Source organism: Ailuropoda melanoleuca, chromosome 1 (genome assembly GCF_002007445.2).
Source record: "Ailuropoda melanoleuca isolate Jingjing chromosome 1, ASM200744v2, whole genome shotgun sequence".
Classification (NCBI taxonomy): Eukaryota; Metazoa; Chordata; class Mammalia; order Carnivora; family Ursidae; genus Ailuropoda; species Ailuropoda melanoleuca.
Genome location: NC_048218.1, coordinates 137,186,283 through 137,214,217, shown reverse-complemented (window position 1 = coordinate 137,214,217; position 27,935 = coordinate 137,186,283).

Genomic DNA, 27,935 nt, shown 5'->3' with positions numbered 1-27,935 from the left:
TTCTGTAGTAATGTCAGATTTGCCAGTTTAGAATGGGAAAGTGTTGAGAACAGTTGGATCATAATAAATATTTCAACATTTCTTTTCCATATAGTAAACACAGATCTAAATTTAGGCAGCTCCTATCTTTAGGCAATAATTAGTCATGGATGATCTGCATATTTGGGCTGTCTTTTAGTTAATGAAATAATGATTAACTTAATTCATGAAATCTGTTAATCAAATTGCCAATTTGGTTAATGGTTCCATGAGCATGGGGTGATAGAGTCATGATCTCATGGTTTTATATTAGCTGATCAGTGTGGGGGTAGTTAAAACTCTGAAGAGTGAGCTAACATTTTGCTGCTACAAGCAGTACTCAAAACAGTTGTGTATCTGAACCGTAAGGCTATTTCGCTTGTGCACACAGCTATGAGACTCTCCAATAAGAAGGAAAATAACCCTGTTAATATCAAATATTGAGCTTTTTCTTTTTTTTAACCATGAACTCTGTAAAAAACAAAAAACCCAAGATACCACCTTACGCCAGTTAGAATGGCAAAAATAGACCAAGGCAAGAAACAACAATTGTTGGAGAGGATGTGGAGAAAGGGGATCCCTCCTACATCGTTGGTGGGAATGCAAGTTGGTACAGCCACTCTGGAAAACAGTGTGGAGGTCCCTTAAAAAGTTAAAAATTGAGCTACCCTATGATCCAGCCATTGCACTGCTGGGTGTTTACCCCAAAGATACAGACGTAGTAAAGAGAAGGGCCATATGCACCCCAATGTTCATAGCAGCATTGTCCACAATAGCTAAATCGTGGAAGGAGCCGAGATGCCCTTCAACAGATGACTGGATTAAGAAGCTGTGGTCCATATATACAATGGAATATTACTCAGCTATCAGAAAGAACGAATTCTCAACATTTGCTGCAACATGGACGGCACTGGAGGAGATAATGCTAAGTGAAATAAGTCAAGCAGAGAAAGACAATTATCATATGATTTCTCTCATCTATGGAACATAAGAACTAGGAGGATCGGTAGGGGAAGAAAGGGATAAAGAAAGGGGGGGTAATCAGAAGGGGGAATGAAACATGAGAGACTATGGACTATGAGAAGCAAACTGAAGACTTCAGAGGGGAGGGGGGTGGGGGAATGGGATAGACTGGTGATGGGTAGTAAGGAGGGCACGTATTGTATGGTGCACTGGGTGTTATACGCAACTAATGAAGCATCGAAGTTTGCATCGGAATCCGGGGATGTACTGTATGGTGACTAACAAAAAAAAAAAAAACAAAAAACCCAAAACCTCTAACTAGACCATTAGGTTTGTAGAGACTTTTAGACTCTATTCACAGTCGGCAAATTTGTAGTAACTATTTGAGATACACGTGCATTGTGGGCACCAGGCGCCAATCCCACCCATTTTAAGTGTAATGATCCTAAGATTTTTTATGACCAACCAGCAGTTACCAGAGCAGACTTTGAAATTGCACATTAGTAAAAAGAACTAGAATGCATCGTTGAAATCGAAAACTGTTTACAACATTATTCTGTTGCCTACTGTTTCAGGGTATCATTATGTCTTGTTGGAAATACATAATTATACAAAGCTTCGGTTTCTCTCCCTTCAAGGAAGAAATGCTTGCGTAAAATGATAGAGCTTTAGTTCAACCTATTCTCCTTTCCAATAATGCTTTCCTTCCTTTTCTTTTTGTTTTTTATTTTTAGCTTTCTACACTGAAAATAAATCTGAACTGGAATAGAAAAAAAGAGTATTCCACAATTTTTTCCCACTTAGCAAGAATGGGTACAATATGCTGAAAACTTGATAAATTATCAGTGAGCAAAATAGGTCTATAAATTTATTTTAATGTTATGTAAAAACAAAACCTTCTATAGCCTTGAAACAATTTTAATTGTTTTATAAAAATGTGTTTCTAGTTGTCTGTGGAATCTCCTTCTTGCCTTATTATATAGGAAGCAACTTAAATTAACCTTTGGCTATCTTAGGGAAGATAGAAATGTATTTGTACACCCACCCATCTGCCTTCAACATCCAGCAAAGAGCAATGCCAAGTCCCTTGAATTGGCCCTGATTATTTCTCCACATTACTTCAGGGGAAAGAAAGTTACATGCTACCTGTTTCTGCATCATAAAACACAATCTGCTTGTAGAGAATACTACTGCAAAGCTGCTATGATGGTATAATTCTTTTTTTTTAATTTAATGTTTTTTTATTATATCATGTTAGTCACCATACAGTACATCCCCAGTTTTTGATGTAAAGTTCCATGATTCATTAGTTGCGTATAACACCCAGTGCACCATGCAATACGTGCCCTCCTTACTACCTATCACCAGTCTATCCCATTCCTCCATCCCCCTCCCCTCTGAAGCCCTCAGTTTGTATAATTCTGAGCAGAAATGTTTGAATTTGCTAAGTTGAGTACATTATTCTCTATCAGCAGTCCCGTGAGCACATCCCAGTTGTCTCTCTTTGTACCTTGAGACAAGGTCGTGTATAAAGCACTTGTCTGGTGCCGTGTTCCAATGCCACGTATCTCAGCACCTTTCATTGTCCCTGTGGTTGAAACAATAGTTTTAGGCTTAAAGGGTAAAACCAGTGTGTGGGATAAATACGAAAGAATTTTGAAAATGTAACTGTTCTAAATCCCCTTGCAGAACTATCTATACTCAACCGTTCTGTGTATCTGTGCATATTTTTGGAAATATTTTAAAACTCTTCATCAAACAGAATGTGTATCTTACACAAATGCACAGGGGATAATGTCATGAACTCAACCACCCAGATTTAAAAAAATTATAAACTCTGGTCTCACCTACAAGACCCAGATCATTTTAAAGCACATCTGAGACACTTGACTGATTTTTTTTTATCTGTCAGTATTTTAGTATGTTTCCATAAATGGTGTTTTCCAAATAGGCACCATATAATTAACACACCTAAACGTTGCCAAGAACTACTTAATATTATCAAATGTATAGTTCTCGTTCAAAATTTTCTGATGGTTTTATGGTTGATCTGTTCCAATGAGGTATCAAATAAGGTTTATATATTCAAGTTTCTTAAGTATTTTTTGGTCTCTTAGTTATAAATAATCCTGTAAATGTGTCTTGTGGAATTTCTCATAGCCTGTGATTTGCTAATTACATTTTTCTTGGATCATTTAAAAGACTACAGTGACCCCCGTATTTCTTACAAGTTGGTTGGTAGAGGCAAATGCTTGATTTGGGTGTGAATATTTTTGGCAAATACACTTCACATGTAATATTCTTATTATAAGCATATAATGCCTATTTATTGCACTTTACATATTTTTAACAGTCATTAATGCTCACAGCTTAGATCAATTATTTCCCTTAGGGTTATGAAATGGAGATAGTTTAATTACATCATTCCTTTTCTATTAGCAAGAATACCTCTACAAAGAGGAAATTTACTTCATATTTCATCAATATGTGGTTACCCTAAAAAATGGATAATGTTTGATAGCTTCCTTTTATTGATTAGTTTTAAAAACAGCATCTGCCAGGGGTGGCCAATTCTCCAATGGCTATTATGAGTTCATGCATTTAAACATACTTTCTGTGTTAAAATCCATTGTAGTTTTGAATCTTTAACAATCCTCTGTTATTCCTACTCATGTGTAATGGGTCGGCAACTCCTTATGTCGCTCCCTGTCTTTGGCTGTTTGACATGCCTCTAGTAGTCTCCTAGCTTCTTAATTTCTGTTGGGTGAGATTTCTCTGGAAACCTTTGTCCTTTTTCTTGCCCTGGATGTTACATCACTCTTGCCCCAAGAAGACCAAATGCTTTTAGTGGGGAAATAGTATTTAGAGATCATTAAAGATCACAATCTAGATACAAAGGGTCATTATAACTGTTGGTTTGTTATTGCTTCAAGGCTTTTTCATTGAACAGAGCTTAGAAATGTTAGTTTATTTTGTAGAGACTAAAGTCATGAATTTACACTAATAATTCAGTTTTAATTTAGTCCTACAGAGTGTATTTGACCTCACCAATTTCATGTCTCCACGTCCAGTGGATAAAATCCTGGATTTCAGGCACTAATATACTCAAATTCTTCATCCCACAATACATACCACGTAATAGTATAAGAATAAAAAATACTAACACTGCCACCAAAAATGCAATTTGTGAAAGCAGTTTAAGAATTTTTAAAACCCTTTTTGGGCTTGGTACGTATCTCACCTGGGACACCTGAAGTTAGTGTCTCTTAAAGTAACTTGGAATGGTTTTTCTCTTTATGATGTTACCAAATAAATACACAGTTTTATTCATTTCATTGCACAGCTAAGCTTTTCAATATAACTTTCAAATTTGTGTTTTGTAATTACATGAAATACTTAAGAGTTTTACATAAAAGTTTATAAAACAATGTACATTTAGGGAAGTCTAGCTTTTGTCACTATTCTATCTTCTTCCTTCTATTTTTTAAATATGGTTTAACCTTCAATTACAGTTAAATTCCTATACAATTCTACGTTTCTTAGATGCCTAATTTTCTCCCTCTTTNTTTCTTAGATGCCTAATTCACATAAAAATAAATCTTGGAGATGATTTAATCATAAAGGAGATACGCCTTTATTTTTATTTTTATAGTTGCACAGTATTCCACTCAAGGACAAACCATAGTTCCTTTAAATAGTCCCCTGTTTTTGGGCATTTGTTATGTGAAGATCTTTGTACATATACATCTTTAAAATTTTTGCTAGTTTACCTTTGGGGTTGATTCCTGGAAGTAGAATTGCTGAGTAAAAATGGTAAATAGTTACATAATTTTGTTAGATGTTGCCTTAATCAAATTACTTAAATAGCTTCTACCACTTTGCATCCCTAGTAGAAATACCTGAAAATAACTACATTACCCAAACTTGCCAACAAAGTATAATGTGGAAAGTTTTCATATTTTCTAATGCGTAGGTAAGAAATAGAAACTCAGTTTTAATTTGCATTCAGTTAGGATGAATGAGGTTGAACATACGTGTTTAGTGGGTAATTATATTTATGTGTTAACCATCCATTCTTAGACCTTGCCAATTTTTCTTCTGCAGTTTTAGAATCTTCTATGTTCTGGTGACAGTATTTTGTCTATAAGTTGAATATGTATTATGTCAGTATGGTATTTAATTTCATGCATCACTATTGTGGGTATTTGTTTGCCAGGAAACACATTTTTATTTATTTTTACATAGTCTTTGTCAAATTTAATGGTCTTTTTCCTTTGCACCTGGATTCAAATCTTAATTAGGGGTATTCATGTAACAGTAGTTATAGGGGAATTTACCCATGTTTTTGTCTGATGTTTATATGCTTTCACTTTTTACTATTTAAATTCCAAAATTCCTTGGAACTTACTCTAGTGAATGGTGTAAGGAGTGGATCTCCTTTACCTTTTCATGACTATGATGATAATAATTACACTTTTGCTGTATACTAAATTTACAGTCAAATTTGGATAAATTTGAGTTTTCCTCAGCTTTATTGAGATAGACTTGACAAAATTATGTTTACAATGTGATTTAGATATATATTGTGTGTAATAGGATTGCCCCCACCAAGTTACTTAACACAACCGTCACCTCACATATTTACCGTGTGTGTGTGCGCGCACGCACACGGTATTTGTGTGTAAATATCAGGCAGTTTTAATTATGGTGAATTTTTAGTGTTTCTTAATACCAGGTGGGACTATTTCTCTTTTATTGGGGAGAGATCAGGTTTTCCCGGCTATTTTTCCTGATTGTCTTCTAGATGAACTTCGTACTCAATTACCTAGTTCCTAAATACCTATTTTTATTGGGATTGTAAATTAACTCAGGGAGAATAGATAACTTAACAATGTTGAGTCTCCTATCCAAGACCATGGTGTATTTCAAATTGATTTTTCTCAATATAGTTTTATTTTAAAGACACATATCTGATTTTTTAAAAGTATTTTAACCCCTGTTGTGTATATTTCACTGCAAATCATATCTACTTTTAATACACAAATCCTTTAACACCTTCAACCACAGATTTTTACATTAAACTATAATAATTTGTTGTAGCTTTCTTGTATGATTGAAGAAATACATTTGTCTTTGCAGTTTTCTCCTACAGGTTTTTTCATATATTGGCAAAATTTTGCATGGTACAGATAATCAAGAGAACTGGATTTCAGAACCAGGCTGTTAATTAAAGTGAGAGAGGAGAATTTAGTGAAGGAAGCCACTTACCCTCTTTTGCCTCCATTCTCTAATCTGTAAAAAGAGGTTTTGTCCTGAGGTGGTGGGGTTGTATGTATCGTTTAGGAATAGGCTCAGTGACGTGTAAAATTCAAGTTAATCAAATTAGGTATTTTCCTTTTGTCTTACACGTGTTTAAAAAAAGTTTAGGTTTAGAAAATGCAGGGTTGGCTTGGTAGCCCATGGAAGCCAACGGGCCTCAGGATCCACCTAACTTGATGCTCCACCAACCTTACAGTTGGCCTTATGCTTTTGTTCTCATGTTTACAACCTGTGGTTGCAAGATGGCTTCTCTGACCCTGGAATTGTGTCTGAATTGAAGGAAAGAAGAAAGGGAAAAGCATAGGATAAAAATCATTCAAATGGCATCAGGTTTTCATTAAAATTGCCCCATAAGCTCTGCTCAGCCATTCTGCTTCTATCTCATTGACAACAATTATGCTGTGCGGCCACTGCTCGTCACAAGGAAAGTTGGAGAATGAAGTGGGATGTTCATTCGTCTGATTCTTCAGCTGAGAGCAATGCCATACCATGCAAAATCTAGGTTCCCTTAGAGAAGGGGAAAGGTGGACCTCACAGCTAGCTGCAGTGCTATAAAATACCTGAAGGGCTTTCGATAGATATCAAAATAAAAATATTTACCTTTTATTCCTCTTCCCACAATATTTGACTCATTTACAAAAGGTCTTTCCTAAAAAGAACCCACTTTTTTTTTTTTACTACACTGAACTTCTAAACTGTTACTTTCAGCTGATAAGCATTTTTAAATGTCAGAAGTGTGAGGAGAGAGTAGAAGCTGTGGGGACAGGAGGAATAATGTGCACACAAATGAGGAGACCTGGAGGATGCCAGAAGTGTTCAAATACCAAATAGAACAGCCTCCATAGCTGTCGTTTGGTCACAAGTATTGCTGAATTTGCTACTTTCAAAAAATAACTTGATTATGTAAATAGTTGTTGAAAGACATTTGAAAAACTGTTAAATCATTTGCTCTGAGATAGAAGCTGCTACCCACTTTTTGAGACCCATTTTAGTGAAGTCCAGTCTGCATACAATAAATGGTGCTATTTTAAGTGTGCAGTGCAACGGGTTTTGACAAATGTACAGACTTGGGTAGCAACCACCCCACTCAGGGCACAACAATTCCATCACCTCAAAAGTTTCCTTGTTTCCCTTTGCAGTCTGTATCTCCCAACCCAGGAATAATCAACCTGCCTTCTCTTACTATAGATTAGTTTATATTTTCTAGAATTTCATGCAAAAGGGATAATGCAGTATATATTCTTTTATATCTGACTTCTTTAACTCAGCTTAATAATTTTGAGATATATCCATGTTGTTACCAGCTCTTCAATCATTTTATATGGCTTAGTAGTATTCAACTGCACAAAAATACCATAATTGGTTTTATCCATTGACATATTAATGGACATTTGTATGAATAGTTTTGAGTGATTATTATTTTCTATGAACATTCACATGTAGATCTTTGGACATAGGTTTTCTTTCTTGGTTAAATATCTATGAGTGTGATTTTTAGGTCATATGGTAATTGTACGTTTCAGTTGATGATGCTGCCATATTCTCTAAATTGACAGGAGAAATTTACCTTCCTACCAGTGATGGATGAGGGTTCTAGTGGTTCTACCTTCTCACCAGTGCGCAGTATTGTCAGTCTTTGGTATTTTAGTTGTCTAACATTCAGTGAAACGCTCTCAATTCTGAAAGCATCAAACTCATGGCTTGACTCTGAAGCTCTATCTTTCAGGAGTAGATTGCTCTGGTTTCTGCCTAACTTCCCACCTTGCTTCAGGATCTCTTGACCACACATGAGTAATTTAGCTGCTAGAGATATTGTGCTTTGATTATATCCTTCCTTTGTATTCTTGCTACCAGGATTTCTTCTTTAAGTTTGCAGCTGTTCTGCCAGCACTGAAGTCTCTTCTCTGGTAACTTGACCTGGTAAAGCTGAAGTTTTCCTCACCTACTTTCCTATCCCTATACCTATGGTGGTTGGGGACTCCCTTTAGTTCTTGTCTTTGCATAATGGTTTGACCATTATACACACACCTACCCTTCCCTGAACCTTTGCTCATTTTTCTTCATTCCAGCTGCAGTTTGTAAGTTCTTCTCTAGTTTTTGTCAAAATTTTTAAAATTACACTCTGGTGACTTCAGATGTACATTGGGTGCACATTCCCAGAAGAGCCATAATTAGGTTCACATCAGTGTTCAGAAGCCTGTTAACTGATAACAAATGTAACTGAAATAAAGTATTCATTTAAAAATCTAATTGAAGTTCTGGGGCTACGAAGGTTAGAATGGAATCATAAAGACAAGACTTGATTTCCTTTCTTGGTAAGGAGGGTTCAAAGCAAAAGTTAAAATTTATGCAAAATTGAACAACAGTCCTTCCTTTTCTATTTCTCTTTCTTTCTTTGATTTCCCCTATGTACCTAGTGGGTGCTAGTCTGTCACTGTAGGTCCTAACTCAACCCTTAGGGAGGTTGATTTGCCTCCTTGAGTTTTTCTTCCAAGTTATTTATCTCTGTTCCCTTTGGATTATAACTCCAATTCTCTAATGTAGTTCATCTCTGTTAAATGTTTAGCAGGCAAAATTTTTTCACATTCCCAGAGGTGTTTTCATTCTTAGAAGTAGATCTTTAATTTCAAGTTTCTAATCAAGAACATAGATGATAGAATATATTAAAATGTTCAGTTTACATGGAAAAATGTATTTGGGGCAAAGGACTAACTTGCAGGCAGTCCCTGATTGGGACCTTCAGTAATGGTTGGGTCTCCTGGGATGTTGTTGGGTTTTTTTGCTTGTTTTTACCTATTTCCATTTTCAAACAGAGATTTGTTAAAAGATTTGTGTTTAGTTTGTATGCCTGACTGATTTCAAGTAGCAGCCCATGGCATTGATGGGGAAATTGTGGGTGGTGCAGATAGGATCAGTACTAGTGATAGATGATTTATTTTTTTGAGTCAGTAGATGAACTAGTCTGTGGAACTTTCCTGTAATTTATTCTGCTTTCCTCTACTTTCCATACCTCTCTTTCTAGACTCTCTGTGGATGAACTCCTCACTGAAAACAAGAATGTTACCAGCAGTGCTTCTATTTGATCACATCTCAGTGTTTCTGGAGAAAGTCTCTTTCCTATTTGAGATTGGGCCTTCAAAATCTTTCATCAGTACACTGTACATTTAGGCCATATAAAATTATGCTCAACCATACCCTTCCTTTGTCTATAAAGTTTCCTGACTTTACTGTAATCACTTTGGCTTTGAAAACCACTTCTAGGTGATTATATTTTATCATTGTGACCTCTTGTTTCTAACCCAGTTCACTACTTTTTTTTTTAAGTTAGATTTTCTTCTCTAAGGTCTCATGGAATTTTTTCCTCTTTGGCTCTGAGAAATCATTTTGAATTCTCATGCTGCCCTCAGTGTTTTAGCCTCCTCTTTCCCTAGTTTCTTACTTGATGCCGTTGGTGAACCCTATGCACTTTGAACATGACCTACTTTGTCATACAAGTATTGAACACAGTGACAAATACATAACTCTCCTATTAGCCTCCTATGAATTTTGTTTTCTCATATCCTGAAGAAAATAAGGAATCCCTTCTTGCCACTTAGGATGTAACACAGAAATGTGTGGCATGTTTCTGAAGTACCTACTGAATTACAAAGCAATTTCACATAAAACAAGAGTGTCAGGCACTCTTTGATACACTTAATATATATTGTTAATTTAATCATATGAGTAATGAGGTAAGTACTGTAAGTACTGTACAATAGCAATCCAAACCAGAGAAGCTAAGTGAGTTAACAAAGTCCATAAAACTATGAGGTGACAGTGAGATTCCAGCTTCGGACTTTGGCTTTGGAACTTGACCCTTAACTCTCACACTCTTGTGTATGTGAAGCCCATTGCTCTAGACAACTTCTCAGTAAGGTGCTACTATTAACATCATTTGTAGTTGAGGAAGCAGCTATAAAGTGAGGCTAATTTATTAATTCCTGTTGCATGATTAAAGCACTTCAAACCACCCTAGAATGTGATGCGTTAATACCTGTAGCAAACCCTATTACTGCCCGGCATTCATGTTGCTTCTCTCTCTCTAGATATCCTGAAGGAGACGAGAGAGACATAACAGAATCAAACTGAGGTTATCTCGGTTTAAGCCTTGGAAGCAACAACATTTGAAGAGTACAGAAAGAAAATTAGAAACATGAGAGATACATTTATTAAGTACTGAACCAAATTCCCCCAGCAAACAAGGATCTCCCAAATGTTATCGCAACTGCTTTCAAAGCCTGCCAGTAACAATCACCAGAAGGAAAAAAAAAACCCAAAAAACAAGCAGACACACACATTGTGTAGCACAACACTTACTTTTCTGTTTGCACTAAATATATTTGACTATTTGAGAGCCATGGCTTGCTGAATGAAGCAAGTAGAGCATTCAGCCCCAATGTCATTCTACTGGAAAAGTGATACTTAGCCCAGAAATTGTAACTTAGGAAATCCTTCATTAGTTAAGGATGTTTTCTCCTGTGTAAATATGTGCACTCCTTGGAGGGAAAGCATATTAAGTCTCATTATTTAGGCTCTGGTGGAACTAGTTAATTCAATGCAACTGCTGGCCAAGTGAGAGTAAGTCTAGGTAAGGAGGCAGAGGGACAGACCATGCTGTGGACTGAAGCGTCAGATAAAACAGAGCATGAATCCACATTTTTCACTTAGAATCTGGGCAGTGATGAACACATTATGAAACCTCCATTCCTTGACCTGAGAAATGGGCATAATGACAATCAAGAATATGTTGTTGTGATTACATAAGATTGCATACATGAAATGCCTAGTTTATAATACCTACCACAATGTTCCACTTTCTCCTAATGCTTCTCTGGAAGATGTGTAGTTACAGGGCAGGCAGGCAGGTCACTTCTGACTCCTGAAGGCTGGGCTAAGGAGAAAGGAGGAAGTGGAAGGACAGATGAAACAAGACCATTTCAGAGGGGGGTCACAGGTACCAAAGAGAAAAGATTCAAATGTTTTGAACTTGTGTTTATGATTAGACCTGATTATTTCTCTGAGTCTGTCTCTTTTTCTGTCTCTGATCCTTTGGTTTTTTTCCCCGCTCTGTACAACTCTACCTGAAAATAGTATATCATGCAGTGAGGATCCCCATAAAATGATCCTCAAAACTTCAATTCCTTGTTTGCTATGCTTCTATACATAGCTATTGTAGAGACACAGGCCAGATCCTATTCATGAAGTAACACTTTCATGACTGGTCACTCTAGGCACAATGTTGATATTTGGAAGGAAAAAAATGACGTGTGTGTGTCAAAGGGGTCAGAAATCATATACTTTAATAATATGCTGGGTAAAACTTAGTGGCATTTTGTTACAAGTCTGGGAAGGGTTGAAGGCTAAGCATGTTGTCATTGTGTTGGAAGAATTTAATTGGAAATAAAAAATTACATGTATCCTGTTTTAAAACACACCTGCATGTTGAGAAAACAACAACAACAACAAAATAGTGAAAAAACCAAAAGCATCCCCAGTGCCTCTCTCATTGTTTAGATTGAGAGAAAGGTAAGAGAGGAGAGTACAAGTTAACACATAGTGAATGGATGAAATGGTCTTTGAAGTTTCCCTCGTCACTGTATTATATACTCAACCCTTCCAGTTTTCCTCTTATATTCCTCTTCCATAAATAGAATCAGTCACATTTAGAGAGATTTATTTTTATTCTGGAGGAGAGATAAATGCTAGTAGGAAGAAAACTCTTGATAACAACCCACAGATGAGGAGAGTTGAGATAATTTCTATGAAATTTGTCAAAAGCAGTAATCATTTTGCCCAGTGTGTTCTCTGTGACTATTTCTAGAACAGCTGACTGATTGTTGCCTCCATTTCTACCTTCCCCTCCCTCGTGGATTCTTTCTCTTCTTTCCCCTAGGAAGGTGAGAAATTGAGTAGGATATCTAAGTCTTCCCAGAGGTTTTCCTGAAGGTAACAATTCTGATTATATTTGGGAATTGAAAGGTTAAACTGATAATCAATTACCCTAAATTTTGGTCTTTCCACTTTTGACATTACTATATCTATGACTTCAATGGTATATGTGACAATACTTAGAGTGAGTTTTTTTTTTTTTAATTTTTTACTATGTTAGTCACCATACAGTACATCATTCGTTTTTGATGTAATGTTCCATGAGTCCTTGTTTACGTATAACACCCGGTGCTCCATGCAATACGTGCCCTCCTTAATACCCATCACTGGCCTAGCCCAATCCTCTGAAACCCTCAGTTTGTGAGTTCTGATTATAAGTCTCATTTAAACTGAAGGCAGTCACTATGGTAAGTGCTATTCAGGAATCAGCACAGATCCAGAGACTTGTACATTGCCAGCTCCCAAGGAGATCAAGGTGAGGTTTCATTAATTACTAATATTTGCCTTCTCTTATATGCTATTCCATGTGAGTGCTATTGTGGAGATAGTTAGCACGGTGATTTGGCTCTAATGTTTTAAGATAATGCAAAGTATTGGAGAAGATAACCTCCCAAATGGTCCAACGCTAAGCAGAAACTTTCTTTCCACATCCATAAATACATATCAACAGTGGGCACTGTGTACCTTGCTCCCCAGAAAGATGGCGAACTCAACCACACTAAAGATGAAACATAAAAGGGATGTTTTACTGGGTGATAAAGTGGTAAAATTGTGTACTTTTTCCTCTTCCTTTCGATTATTATAGTGCCTTAAATGTTTATGTTGGTGGTGGAGGATGGAGAAAAATAGGTTTTCCAATACAGCTGAAAACCATACATTGGTAAATTTCTGACTGAAATGTGGGAACTTTAGGTGAAAGTAACCAACTATTGTCATTTATTCAAGAACAGTGAGCATCTTCCATGTGGCCAACCTTGTTCTAGGGGTTCAGGGTATAGAGATGAATAAAGTGAAGGTAATCTCTGTCCCCATTAGCTTGCATTATTAGGAGAGAACCAGAGAGTAATCACGTTAGCAAATACACAGATAATATTATTGCAGATAAGAGGGGAGAAAATGAATAGAATACAACAATGTAAAGGATAAAGTGGCCTCTCCACGGAGAGGGGCTGTTATTTTAAACTGTGTAGTTAGAAAAGGGCTCTCCGAGCAGGCAGACATGGAGAAGCCACATAAATGAAAGAATCATAAAGAATTGTATTTGAGTATAAAAATAAAGTATAATCCTGTGGAAACTTATAAATTTAAGTAATTTTTACTTGATCTGGATAAATGAAGATAATAAATTAAGCCCATGGTTAATGAATTGTTGAGGAATTTGCCTCCAACCTCTGAATTTTTAAGTAGCTCTTATGTGCAGTTTCTCCTTGGCCTGAATTCACACAGTCTTCAGATTTTCCTCACTTCCACATATAAGTGGTTGGCGAATGCTGTTTTAGACGCCAAATTATTAGCCTTCTAGGGTGTCTCTATGTCATGGTTGTGTTTTAGCTGGGCCTGTAGATAGAAAAGCAAGCTCAAAATTTAGAACTTTGTTTTCTTTAACAGTGCCAAGTAGAATCTGCATGTGGGATGATTTTCTGACCAATAATATTTTTCTTATACCAGAGATAGCTTTATTCACCCCTCTTTATCCTTCATTATTTTTCTTGATTTTATGTCCAGAAAAGACTTTTATTTTTTAACATGCTTTTCTTCGTTGACCTAACCATTTTAAACTTTTCATCTTAAAATAGCTACCTGGTCTCTATCCATGTTAATAATTGCAAGAACTAGATAATAATTCCCACAACAGATAAGCTACTGTTGGATGACATGGATAAAGAATTTACAAAGAGAACTTAGAGTGGTATTGTGACTGATAAAAGACAATGAACTGGAATATTCTCATTCAAATTAAATTCCTCCATGACTTAGTATCAATGGCAATGGTGCATTTTCTTGATGTGGACCGTACTCTCCAATCTAGATAGAGGCCACTGATGCATCTCACACCAGCCGCCAGAGAGCTGTGCCTAAGTGTTCCCTTCTCTGCCAGCTCAGAATCAGTCAGATGGTTCCTACAAGTCCAAAGCCGTTTGGTTGGTTTCTGGGGCTTTGTAACGAGGGTAAATTAAAGCACTGTAGCATGAAAAAAAGGAAAACACAAGACTTCTAAAGGGATTTAAAAGCTAGAAATAAAAACATCAGAAGCAGTGCCAAGCAATATGGGAAGTGCCTTTTTGCGATGTTTCAAGTGTCTTAATATTAATCAGAGCATAAAAATTTTGTTTTGCTCTTTTCCTAATGGCAGGAACAAGTATGTTTTTTCTAATACAAATCAGCAATGTGAAAAAGGAAAGAAAATGTGGTAGGAATGTTTAGTTGCCTGATAGTGGAACTTGTTTGAATATTCATATGTCACGTGGAGTTTTGATGTTGTAAACATAGACACATGTAGTTTTTAACAAAATATGCAGAATCGTTGCTGGAGCAATGGACAATATAACCATCCCCATCTGGTTTTATTACATTTATGGGAAAATAAAGTCAGAAATGTGTAGAGATTTCAATAAAATAAAGTATTTCCAAGACATTGTAACAGCAGCTCTGAGTATTGGGAACAAAGCACTCTCTAGTCTAAAAGTCTAAGGTGGAAGGCACTCTTCCAACATGGTTTTAAATGTTATGTAGGTGAAAGAATACTATAGGCTCTCTAGAAACTTGGTTTTAGGAAAGATAGCTTAATTAGAGACAATGATGAACTTGTAGAAAAATATTCCACCATGGCAATATATGGAGCATTTAATTTAAACTTTCTCAATGTAGATTGATAATTTATACATGGAGAATAACTTTTGTTAGGTGACCACTAGCTTTATAAGCAACGTTGAATCTTCAAAACATTGATACATATTGGGGGGGGCTGGATTTTGCTTTTGTTAGGTCAGCTTAGCAAAGAGAAAGTTACTTTCCAAGCAGCTAGTTGACTCCAGTAAAGACAGGTCACTCTATACCCCTCACTCCCCACCCTAGAAAGACTGTTCTTCAGCAAAGAGATTTAAGAATTTAAAGAGAATTTAAGAGATTTAAAAATCCTCTCCTTCCCTGTCTTTTCCCTTTTCTTTCAAGTATTTTTTGGGGCTCTTTGTTTCTTTCTATGTGTGTTTGAATGGTTTATACACTGCCCAGTTCTTCACATCATTCAAACATGGTTTTCTATATCATTCACGCTTTTTAAAGACAGTAAATTCATTTTGTGTTGTTAGATGGTTTTGTCAAGGATACTTGGTGAAATCATATTAAAAATGCTATTTTGAAAAATAGGGTGGAAGATGATAAATGGAACTCTGTGCCTCATCCCTTGGAGAACAATTTGATAGTTTCTTGGGCAGGTTTTCTGAGGAAATCAATGGAGGGGATTTACAAAAGGTCAACTGTGACCTTTCCTCTATGATCACACCAGTATTTTCAAATCCGTAGGATATTTCTACTTCGCAATGCTGCTGTCATTTCAAACTCCACATCACTAAACATAAACTTACATACTTCTCCTCCTTGGGCAAAACAGTGGAGTTTCTCGAGGATTCCGTTTTGATCTAGCATTTTGATCTAGCATCAGACTGCCACTCCCTCAGAAACAATTACCTTTGACTCTAATCCCCTCTAGCAGCTCTAACTAATTTGTCTCCAAATTTCATGCTTATATTCTCTTCTGAGAAAATTCTTCCTATTATGTCTACTCAGGCTATTTTACTATGTCACTCCATCCTGACTGATCCACATTAGCGAGAGACTTACTTGCACTTACTGCCTTTAAGTCCCACCTTCCATTTAGTGGTTAACCTCCTGTAAACTGGCTTGTGTATTTACCATCCCATGTGATAGCTAAATTGAATAGAATTTTTTTTCTTCTATGATACATGTATGTTGGATAGGTCCAAGGGTGCTTATTTGCACCTACTTCTTTTGGTGATTTGCAGTGTTGAGACTTAGCTCACATTGATGGGGAAAATTAGCCAGCCATTTGTGGGAAGCCAAGCACCATTGATAAAAAACAAAAAATGAAAAAGAACAGGTTTAGAGAACATGATGCCATCAGAAGTCAGGCACATTGAAGGATGAATGTGGGGGTGTATCGGTGGGTAACACTAAAGATGAGGGTTAGTCAGATCATGAGGAATTTCAAATTCTATACCAGGAGCTCAGACGTTGTGCAGAATGCTTGGGTTACCATTGGTAGATTCTAAGCAGTGAAGTGATAGAAGCACATGTGAATTTTAGAAAGATCTTGCTGGTGAAACTTGGAAGAATAAACTGAGATTGTGCTATATTAGAAGTAGATAAAATTTGGTAAGTTATTTTTAAATCCTAGGAGATCAATGATAAGGTTCTAAACCAGAACTTTGACAATGAGATGAAGAGAATGGAATAGATTTAATAGCTATTTGGGCTACAAAATTGACAAAATTGGACAATCAATTGGATATGGGGTGAGGTTGAAAGAGACAACAGTTGAGGAAGATTGCCATAGTAACGGAAAGTAGTTAACTTTGGAAGAAAGATGATGAATTTAGTTTTGGTCATTGTTATAAATTGATCGAATGGCAGCCAGGTGAAATTGTTCAGGAGGCATGTAAAATAAACCCAAAATGATGAGGTGATTTTCCTGGTGGAGCTGAAGATTTCTGGGGGAGAATCATTAGTATATGGGTGACAGCTAAAGCTATGGCTACTGAGCCAGAGAGCAGGAATAGAGTGAGGAATTAGGACAGATGTATCAGTCAGGGTAGATGTAGTTATACTGCAGTAACCACCTCTCTTCCCACCAAACTTCCATGATTTACAACAAAGGTTTCCTTCTCTCATTTACTACATGTTCATTGTGGGTGGGCTTCGACTCTGTTCTTACCTCTGGGACACAGCCTTTCTAAACAACTTCTGTATGGAACATCATTTATCATTATGCAGAGAGAAGAGAAAACATGATGTATGAATTGAGTCTTAAAGCTTTGGCCTGTAACACATGAAACTACTCCCATTTCCAGGATCAAAACAAATCACAAGTTCTCTGACTGCTGAGGGATGAGGAAGTGAATTCTCTCCCAGGGAAGTAAAGCAGATATTGGGTAAACAAAAACAAAAATCTACCAGGATTGCCAAGTCAGAATCCAAAATAATACAAACATCTAAGTAACTCTTGGAAAAAGGAGTGCCTTTCAAAAAAAATTTAGAAAGGAGCGGCTATAATAACTAGAAAACACACTTGAAGGATATTTCCTGAATAATATAGAAGAAAAATTTTTAGTATAAATGCATTAATGGTTTTAGAAAATTATATACCGGAGGTATATTTGTTTTTTATAATCACTGCAAATTGGAGTATGGGTATAAAATTTGTTTTAAACCTTCTTTACACAAGGATCACCATGCAAGATGTGAGGTCACAGGAGAATGAAAAGTGTAAAGGAAATGTGTTAATGATGGGTCTGGATACACTGTTCTATAAAAGCAGCAATACTTTGTGAATTTCTCTTAATAGTTAAAACATATTTGTTTTTTAAAGAAAAGCTAAGGCTAATTTTTAATTTCTCATACTCTAGTTGCTGAGGCTTTAGAACTGGTATTACTATTTTCCCCTTTGATTTCAGGCAAAAGGAAAGCTCCCACAGATGGAGGTAACTTCTTATATTTGTGTGTGTGTGTATAAGAAATATGTTCATTTGTTTAGCATATGAATAAAGTACTAATCATTTGCCTATTGTGAAGAGCTGGGCAAACCTCCAGAACTGAGACCTGAATTTGCTGTTAATAAGGGAACAGTGAAATGTTAGGAGGTGGAGGTGGTTCTTTCTTACTCTGAAATTAAATGTGGAATTAAGGATCAAGATTTTAGATTTTAATAAATTTTAGCTCTTTGAAATATTAATTGGCCTGTGATAACTCTGCTGAGTTTTAATAAACTTATGAGTTAACTATTTGTACATCAAAGACAGATACTGAGTATCAATGGGAATCAACTGGGAATAAAAAATGTGAGGCCCCTTCTCTGGTGGAACTTAGATTAAACTGGGGGAAACATGTTAATTCTATCATTATTTGTACAGTTTATTGTGTTAGCATTATCCATCAGTAAAGAGAAATACGATTTTTCTTTTTTTTTAAATGTTATTTATTTGTCAGAGAGAGAGCACATAAGCAGGAATAGCAGCAAGCAGAGGGAGAAGCAGGCTCCCCGCTGAGCAGAGACTGATGCGGGACTTGATCCCAGGACCCTGGGATCATGACCTGAGCTGAAGGCAGAGGCTTAAGTGACTGAGCCACCCAGGCACCCCCAAGAGAAGTATGATTCCTAAAAGATAAGACCTACACTGGTTTCTTTTGAAAAAGGGATCTAGAGTAGACAGTTGAAGAATGAACAAGCAATCAGCAGTTCAAACAGATATTGGCTGTGTGTTAGGGAGCTTTCCAGGCCTAGGGAATAGCAATTAGGGAAGCGAAGAAAGTATAGCTCCCTGGAGGATTTGAAAAAATATCCCAGTCAAGGAGAGAAATGGGGTGGGGGGGGGGAGATGTTGACTGGCCTGAGTTGTATTTGCTCTACACATCCTAGAGGGCCTTAGAGCTCATGGTAAACACTTGGGACTTCATTCCGGTGACCATCAATATCTTTTGTGTTTTGGGTTTTTTTCCCCAGAGTCTTTTTTTTTTTTTAAATAAGAGAGAGAACAGATATATTCCCATTTGTCTCTTTAGCACATTATTCTTGGGGCTCTAGGCAGATTAGGTTAACAGAGAGGCAGGAGTGGCCATGGCATAATTCCTTGCAGTTGAGGTAGGGGATCATAGTAACTGGGAATGAGAATGGAAAGATAGAAATTAAATCCAGAAATGGTCTCAGAAATAAAGTCCAATGGATTCCATGATTGATTAGATAGATGTGGAAAGTGAACTTTTAAGAGGAATGGATTAAGGTTGACTGTTAATATGCATAGGCATTTTTATTATAGGTCCTGGTCTTTGGGTGAGTACAAGTATTGTTTAACTCAGAAGAGAGATCTAGATTCTGTGTAAGTCATGGGGAAAAGACAATTTACTATGAAGGTCCACTGTTGAATATCAGGTTAGCCATGTTTAGTCTATTTTAATACAGAGAGGATTTTGATGGAAAATTTACACTGATTGGGTCATTTGACTTGGGAATAGGCTCTTCAGTGTTAAGCAGTTTGCTACCAAACACCTGTAAGTATATCCACGGCACACAGTAACGACAATGAGGACAGAATCCTTACTATGTGCCAGGCACCATTCTATGTGCCGTATGTATGTTAATTTGTCTTCCAACAATCCTATGTACTATTACCCCTGTTTTACAGATGGGGGGGAAATGAGGCATAGAATTCTTCCATATTTGCCCAAGTATATAAAACTAATAAATGAAAGAACCAAGATTTGAATCTAGATACTAGAACTGTGGAGTGTAAGCTCTTAAATACTTCACTGTGGGGTTGGACTATAGTGAATTCTAGTATGCAGAAGCTAAAAGAATTTGACTGGAAAAAGGCAAAACTCAAGGGGTTGTGATTTGGGAACAAAGTGTTTTGACAAAAAGCCTGGAGCATCCTCATAAAGTCTAGTCCTAGGTCTGTTATTAGCCCTGATGTTTTCTAGAATGAGTTGCTCCAAGTGGTAAGTTTATAATGCTCATTCTGCAGGAGTCTTTCAGAGTGACATCCCTTAAGAATCTTTAGGATAGGTGTCGTGAGATCTTAACCCGTGGAAACTATATAACTTTCATCTTTGTTTTGCCAAAGTTGGAAAGTAGGGCTTGATGAAGGACAGATATTAAGTGAGTATCTACTGGATAAGTAAGTTGTTCTTAAAGTTGTAAGTAGTTCCCAGGTGTGTGTCTTCTTGGTAAGGTTTGGAGGAAGGAGATAAACTATATTAAGGCTGAGGGTTTAGTCTTTAGTTAGAAGTCTCTCAAATTACTCAGAATTCTCATCAGATAAAAAGTAAGGGAAAAACAAAACCTGAACTTTAATGCACTGCAGTAGATTGCAAATACAGCCACAGATAGCTTAATGATGTGTAAAGAACTTACTTTAGGATACTAATGGTATATTACTATTTGCAGTTATGTTCCCCCCGAGTTTTTCAATTAAACCTCATGTTGTCTGTTGAGATGCAAGGGAAGATGAGATGATCCCCAGTTGATGAAAAAAGCTAGCCGGAGCATGCCGTGGAGAGGTGATTTGCTCACTTAGTGAACTGAATAAAGTCTAATGAATTCCTTAATCTCACAAAACCATAACAGGGTTTTAAATTCCTAGTCGACCAGACTGATTCTTGAGTAAAAGATACTTCCCACTGTCATGCACTATAAGAAAGCTATTATAGTGCTCAGTTTGGTGTAACTGGTAGCTTTCACTTTGAAAAGCTTCAGGCCTATTCATTTATCGCTTTTCTACCTCTACTTAATCTGCCTCAGATTCCAGGGACTGTTTGGACACTGAATTCTGGGTGAACAGACACTCTGAATTCTGTGAGATGGCCAGCCTTCATGTCCGGGACTATATATTTTGAATTATTATCTTTCAATACCAGTTTCATTTTCTTGTTTTGACTACAAGAATTCTATGCTCTTAATGTGAGATAATTATTTCACTTCGGTTTGTAATAAGAACAAAAGTAGAAAGTAATTCTTCAAATTCACCTTGTTGAGAGATCTGGTAGTTGCTCAAGATTTCTACCATAGTTAGAGTGATACTTACTTTTATGTATTACTCAGTGAGCCTCTTAAGTGTTTTAATTTTCAATGAAGTCACATAATAGAGTTGGTGTGCTTATTTGATCTTGTTTCAGAAATAGATTTGCCTCTCTGCTGATGTAGATTTATTGCTAGAGCTTACTTTAAATCCACTCAGTTACAAATTCACTCACTCACTGATTTCCTATTAAAAGCTTTCTATGGAAATTATGTACTGCTATGTTTGAGGTTCTAAAAGAAACAATACACTTAGATGCTAGAAGAGAGAAGAGAAACAGAAAGACAAACAAGTAGTGAAGTAATTCTATTTTCCTAAATGTAACCTGACTAAAAGCCCATAAAATGGTATATTTCATTGGACATCATGTTGTATACATTATAAACTTATTTTTCTAAAATTTAAGGAATGCTTTCTCTCTTCCATCCTGTGTTGGATGTCGATTTTACCTTAAGACCAATTATAATCTATCATACACTAAAGTTATTTTCATGTCTTTTAAAAAATGACAGCAATTACATATGTGGTTGGAATAATACATGAAGTATTGGAGGAAAAAATGAAAGATGAATTCTATAATTGACTTTAAAATTCGCTGATCATTAGAATGGAGGGACGTTAAGGATAAGATGGGAAAAAGTGAGTTATAGGGGTAGAAATTGATTCAAGATACTGACATTGTAATGTGCCATTGGCAGTAAAATTGATACCTTGATCTAATACATCTTGCTCATACATAATATGTTGATGTGTCAAGATACACCCTGGATTCTGTAACTATAGTATCTTACCACAGACTTCAATAGATAGACATATGTCTTGTTATTCATTTCTAGTTTGCCTGTTTACTTTTCCCCCCCTCATTTCCTTTAAAATACATGGGTTAGAAGCCAATTTGAACATTACTTCTTTGCTATAGGAGCAATCCTTTTGAAAATAGGGAAATAAAAGGGAAGGGAAAGCACAAGCAGTACCTGAACTCTGTGAATTTTCATGCTGCTAGATGACTTTAAGAAAGGAAAGAAAGAGGACCAATGTAACGAGAAATTTTACCTAGAAGTACTGTTTATCTCACCTGTACAAGGGTCTCGAAAGGAGTTTTATCTTAACACTCTATTTATTTTAGTACTACTTTTACCCTGAATGGATTTGGAAGGTGAGTAGATTTTTCAGAAAGTTCTAAAAGTGCATAGAGATTTAATGATGTGTTAAAAAGCCAAATAGTCTTTGTAATTCGCAAAAGCCTTTATCACAATTAGAAAGGGAGGAAGGCCTCACCACCTATAAATGTGTTAAAATTATAAGGGAACTTGTACACGAATTTTTGAAGCAATTTTAGAGGAGAAAGGAAACTGCTATTTATAGTGAGGCAATTATAGACCAAAGGGAAGACATGTGGCACTTGGCTAAAAGGTGTGTGGTTTTGTTTTAAATGGAGCGGTGGTGCTGTGGTTGTTTTCCCTTAGCAGCACAGACCTACTGAGAAGTCAGACTGTGTGTGTTCTCTGGTGAGGTGGTAGGTGAGGGGTAATTTCACTCACAGCTGGATATTTGCTCCTCATAAAAGAGTCACTTATGGCACATATAAATGTACTCTGAAAATTGAGTGCCAGATTGCATGAACACTGCTTCCAGTATTTTTTTTTTAATGTAAGAGTAAGCAAGAATAGAAAAATTGAAATCTTAGAACTTTGTTATGAAGTGGCCTGAAAAACACAGGGTAGTGGATTTGGGAAATGTTTCTGAAGAGGAGATTGAGATCGGTGGTATCTGTTATCACTTGGGTTTTCCAGGAGGTACATGCTAAAAGGGAGATTCTCAGGCAAGGAGTTTGATGAGTACTCTTTGGGACCAGCATCTGTGACGGAGTAAAGGAAACAATAGAGCAGGGGGAGAATGTGAGCCGTGATGGCAGTTCCACAGGGGCTTTGCCTGGCACGAGTGTAGCTCTGGATCTGAGATGGCCCTTCATGTAGAAATGTAGACTTTGGCATTTGAGCATCTGGAAGCAGTAATTTGCCAAACAGGAGAGTATGGCTCTTAGAAACCATGGTCTTCTATATTCTCTGTACTGGTTCCATGCAGTCAACTTCTTAAAGAAACAGCTGTCATTGACTTGGGGTATTCTAGGTCCTGGAAAATGGTGTCTCATTTGCAATATCATAATTCTAAGCAGCAGCTGCACCTTCAAAAGTGCATTTAATTGTTCTCCCATGTCAGCAGCTTCCGTATGGTGTGGCATATGATAGAACCAGTATCCCAGGATCCCATTTCCATAGCCTCAGTTATTTTCTGGGTAAGACTCTCTTATACCCAGTGTTATATGGGATCATTTAGGGGAGCAACCATTCTTTTAACCTTCAGATAGTTTGTGCTCATTTTATTACTGTTAGTTGGAGAAGCAGTTTTAATGAACTATATATAGGTCAATCTCAGTGAAGATGGTCCACTGCCCATTCCATACTGGAAAGGATCCATGATGCCATGTTCATGGTTGGTCTCCCCCCCCCTTTTTTTTTTAAAAGATTTTATTTATTTATTTAACAGAGAGAGAGACAGCCAGCAAGGGAGGAAACACAAGCAGGGGGAGTGGGCGAAGAAGAAGCAGGCTCCCAGCAGAGCATGGAGCCCGATGCGGGGCTCAATCCCAGGACCCTGGGATCATGCCCTGAGCCGAAGGCAGACACTTAACCGCTGAACCACCCAGGTGCCCCGTGGTTGGTATCCTGAACAGACAGTGTCATGTTGGCATTGCTGAGCCATAGCTGGCTTGAATTGTCTCTTCAGAGGTGATTGTGTGCATCTATCTCTTCATATCTTAGGGTTCAGTAATGTCTTATTTGGCAAGCTGGAATTTACCATGCTGGGAGTATTATATGTGCCACAGACATAAGGGCCTTTTTTCCTTGGATAACCAGCTGATGCTGATTTTCTAGCACACCACCTGAGATGTAGTCTCTGTTGCTGAAAATTTAGATGTTCAGTACTGATAGTAGCTAAATCAGACACAGTGAATGGGAGCTCCTGCTACTGGGTCTTTGTATAGCTTCCATCCCATCTGTCAAAGGTATTCTGTTTGAATTCACAGCACTGGGATAGCCAATGATAGAGACTGGCTCTTACCACATAGCTTAGCCATTCTGTCTAGGTTATTAGGGCCATTTCTGTCATAGGTGCTCTTGGGTGGACATGAACCTATCATACATAGATTGATCTACATTTTTTTTCCCTCAGATCTCCTAGTTTTCCATTCTATTTTTTCCATGTCCGTGACCCAATGGCCAAGTCNAGGGCCATTTCTGTCATAGGTGCTCTTGGGTGGACATGAACCTATCATACATAGATTGATCTACATTTTTTTCCCTCAGATCTCCTAGTTTTCCATTCTATTTTTTCCATGTCCGTGACCCAATGGCCAAGTTGTTCACTACTGGTTAGGAGACTATAAATAGTCTTCTTTCAGACCATTTTTCCCCACACAAAAGAAATGGTCTTCACTGTCCAAAGCTCTGACATTGCAAGCATTTCCCCTATGGTTATATTGGCTACCCTCACTTGTGACCTGCAGTAGCAATTACTTTTTCACTCAAATTCACATACTGAGCTTATGCATGGCTTTTTTTCCCTCCATTGTGTCCTTGTAAGTTATCCTCCCCTGCCATATAGTCATCGTGGTGAGCTGGGAGACAGAGACACAGAGAGCAAAATCTGTTTGTGAACAGATCCTTACATCCTCTGAATTGCTCAAGCCCCATCCTACATGTGCCATTTTCATCTCAGAAGGAATTGTTGGGTTCACCCTTTATTAGGATGGAATTCAACTCATGAGATATTCTGATTGTACGGACACTTGATACTCTGGCTGTATGGACACTAGACGTATATCTTCGCCAAGGCCCAGAAGGACAATGCAGGTTGTTTTTTAAATATTTAACACTCTGTTGTGGATAACATGGCCATGATCAAGAACCCTAGGAGTTTATGTTGCCATTCTCCTGCTGGAGAATTCTCCAGGTTGCATATTTTGTCTACTGTAAATACCTCTTAAACCATAGGATCTGTTGGATCATATGGCCCAAGAGGCAAGGATGCTTGCACTGAACACAGAGCCTGCTGTCCAGCTCTATTCTCTCTCTCTCTCTCTTTTTTTTGTCTCAAAGCTGACACTTTTGTGTAATCAAGTAAATGTATTAGTACTGTAATCCCAAGTCTGAATTATACACCTGTAGATAATGGAGAGCCCAGGCAGCCATTTTTGTGTTGCTTTGGTGATAGGAGAAGTAATAAAATAATTAGTCACTTATAAAGGATATGTGCTGGCATCCCCCAGACCATAGAACATAGAAAATCTTCACTGACAAAAATCTTCTAGAGAAGATCTTCTAGGGTACCTTATGAAGGCCTGAGACATGTTTAGCAGAAAGTGTTCATTGGTTTGATTAACATGTCGTCATTTTGTTTAGCCAAATTGAACTAGTAATTTGGTTTGATTAATATGTTGTCATTACTGGCTGCACTAATGTAATATTCTGAAGATGATATAAATGATATATATTACTTCAGACAGTAGCAATTGAGTTCTGGAGACTAAACCTATCCCTGGAGGAAAACTGGAAGTGTATACTGGAGTCATTCCCATGTGGATATAAATTGTTTCTTAATATATATGGGGGGAAAATGCATTCTCGAAATTAAATGGTGGTTTACCTCTATTGATCTTCTCAACCAAAAATAAGCACCTAGGCCCAGAAGTTATAACTGGGCTACTACTTGGTTGAGTTTGGAGTTACTCTTCAGGATCTGTCTTGTTTCTATGGGGATGTGCATGGAAAAGTAACTGGGGGATCATCACCACTTTAACTTTTCTATATTTGGGTAATTCTCCCTGAGATATAATAGAGTTGTTTAATATCTTGGCTGAGGGTAGGGTTAGTTTCAGAGGCTCCCATGTGGTTTTACCCACTATAATAGCTCTTGCCTCCCAACCCTTAGAACTAATGGAAGAATTCTGACAACTATACTATGTAGCCATTCCAATGGTATATTCAGGACCCCCCAAAAATAATATAAGATAGATTAGCGGACCCAGTAGATACACTGGAGTCAGACCTAGCTGAGGCCACAGATAACTGCCTGGCCTCCATTCATTCAGTCTAACAGAGGTGGGCACGCGGAATGCACGTGTTGATATTACAGTTTTCTAGATAGCAATATCCATTAGACACTATGTCCCAGGGTTTAAAAAAAGAGGCCTATTCCCTTTCTTCAATGTGAAGTTAATTTAGTAAATGGCCATAGATAATATTAATAAAGTGCTAGAAGAAATTTTATTTTTTTCTGTAGTGAGACAGAATCCTTCTTCCTGGGAACCCGGTCTGTCCTTTAACAAAGGGGTTCTGGATCTGAAAATTGGTCAGGTCTGGATATTCTGCCAGAGACTGAGTTTTATTAGGGCAGCCACCCTTAGCCTTCTGATCATCCAACCTGATTTCTGTTTGTGTTAATTAATAACCTATTTTTTCTCTAGGGTCGCTGTGTCCTGTTAACCATTTCTAAGCCTTTCTGTGAGTCAGTCCACTTTTGCTTTCAGTCCAGCCTTGCTGCTCATTGGGATAATTGCTCCAATTTTGTCTCTAATGGTTAAGTAACACCATATGGCCTCTATTATTTTGGGATTACATCCTTGCCATTGCTATCAGGGAAACCATTTTAGTAACAGCATATCCTACTGTTATCCTTGCCCTACAGAGGACAGTTGCCACTGAGCTTCTTCATAATGCTGTTGCCCTTACCACTAACAAATTTCTTACACTTTGGTAAACAGAGGATCCTCCTGGTATTTTCTGTGGAACACAGTCATTTGTTGGGTTTTCAGATTTTTCTGATTTTACATAGTATACCTCCTCTAGCATGTCCCCTTCTCTTAGCCTTCTGTGAATTCTTCTAGGTCTTCCACGGCATTTTTTGTCATTTTTACTGCACTTAGTGTGGGGTATTACTTTTTTCCATGATTCTAGAGCCATCCTAATAGAACGTTATCACCTAGCTTTTTGGGTCTTTGCTAGAATTGTAAATATTGAATCATAGAAAGCATCACCATGTCAGTAAATTCTAACTTGATGTTCAATTGAGTGGAAGGAGCACCAGCCATTAACAAAGAGCAGTGAACAAGTTTTTTAGGACTAGAGAGTTCTACAGAATGTGGGAATTCAGTTTATTTTAGCTTGTAGACATAGACTTGCCAAACTTAATCTTAAGATTCTCACTCTGCTAGGTCTTGGGAGGAAGATGGCGGAGGAGTAGGGGACCCCTTTTTCAGCCGGTCCCCTGAGTTGAGCTGGATAGGTACCAGACCAGCAGGAATATCCACGGAATCAGCCTGAGACGCAGGAAGATACATCTGGATCTCTACAAATGAACATCTCCAGCGCTGAGTATCGAGGTACGAAGCGGGGAGCCGTGAAACCGCGCACAGATATCGNGTGAAACCGCGCACAGATATTGGAAGCTAAACAGAAGGGGGAGGGAGCCGCCGTGTCAGGGCACCGGGAAGTGGTAGCCACCTGCACGGGGGAGCGGACAGACCGCGGACCCGCACGCTTGAGACAGCAGGNGCACTCTGGAAACAGCAGACTGAGTCCGTGAGCCGGGAGCGTGTGCCACCAAGCATCTCACGGAGCTCCGGAGCTCCGGTGTGCTCACTGGATCAAGGCTGAGACCGGGAGCTCCGGGAGCGTCCGTGGGGCGCTTGGCGGCTGGAGGGCCACCTGCACAGGGGAGCAGGCGGACTCGCGGTCAGCACCCTTGAGACACCAGACTGAGATGGGGTGCTCCGGGAGCCCGCACGGGGCGGCTGGCGACTGGCAGCTGGCGGGGTTGGAAACACAAAGGACAGAGACG